Raw genomic sequence first — 1,408 nt, 5'->3', positions numbered from 1 at the left:
AATTTAAAAAATTAAAAAAAAAAGAATGTGTTCACATAATACTCCTCTGAGAAAGTTTTTAAAAATACTGAAATCTGGATTCTTCCCTCAGAGCTACTGATTCAGTTGGTCTGGTATGGGTTGCTGACCTGATGTTGTTGTGTTTGAAGCTCACTACATGATCTAAAGTGCAGCCACTGTTGAAAACCCCTGGCGTGACTCAACTGTGACTGTGGTGAAGGGAAGAAGACAAACTTGGGAGAGACCATGCAAACAGAATGAGCAGTAGGTAGGGGCGAAGGAAAGGAGAGAGTCAAAGATCTCAAAGACCTCTTTCAAGAAGGAGTGACTGGGAGAATGGCTGTACCATTTATAGAAATGGAGAAGCCAGGAGAAGAAGGAAGTTAAGGAAGAAAAGTTCAATTCTGACAATACTGAGTCTGAAATGCCAGGAGCAAGCTCTATACCCTACAGAGAGAACTGAGCTAAAATTATAGGGTTTTAAGTCACCTACATTGGAGGATCACTGATGCTTTGAAAGATGTTGATCTACCAAAGAAAGAATGTGGAAAGAAAGAGGAGGACCAAGGACAAAACCTTGAAGAACATTAAGGGGAAAGGTTAACGAAAGAACACCCACAAAGAGGAGCCACTTTGTGGACTTAAAATAGAATGCTCCTCATCGACTTGGACTAATGTATGATACACAGATACCTGGTGCAGATTAGACATTGAATGTTAGGCGTTGTTACAGAATAATTCAGTAGAGCGGCCCACCCTCATCTAACAATATGGCTGACTGGAACATGAAGTTATCTGTCCAGCCTCACCTTCGCAGTAGAAAAAAAAGATTACTACCCTAAGAATAAATTTGATATTAAACTGTTAAAAACCAGTGAGCAAAGTTTTCAAATGATATTCTTAAGTACGTTTCATGGCTTTAAAGAAAAAAAAAAAGAATGAAACTCATTCATCTGCCCCACCAATGAGGCCGTGTGGTCTGATAAACAGCTGGTCAGGATTGGGAGGCTGAGATTTCCTCAGAAATCTCATAAGACTTAAAAATGCCTCAAACTCTCCCTTCATCTTTCACACCTTTCTTCATGAAGAATTGGACAAACACAAATTCCAGACCTCTCCAGTTCATTGTGATAGTAAGTGTGATAATACTGAGGATCATTGAGCAATATTATTATTGTGTGAATTATTGTTATTTAATGACATTCATATCTACCTATAAGTTACTAATATACTAAGATATTTAATACTAATTCTATTAATTATAATGCAATTAAAATAAATACTAATTATAATATAATTAATTATAATGTCTAATTAATGCTATTAAATATCACTGTCATGCAGGTAGCCCCAACATTTTTTTTGTGTGTGTAAATTTTAAGTGTTAGATTTTTACCTTTTTTTTTTT

This window comes from Enhydra lutris, unplaced genomic scaffold, assembly GCF_002288905.1.
Source record: "Enhydra lutris kenyoni isolate GAN:26980312 unplaced genomic scaffold, ASM228890v2 scaffoldscaffold1, whole genome shotgun sequence".
Classification (NCBI taxonomy): domain Eukaryota; kingdom Metazoa; phylum Chordata; class Mammalia; order Carnivora; family Mustelidae; genus Enhydra; species Enhydra lutris.
This window is presented reverse-complemented; position numbering follows the sequence as displayed.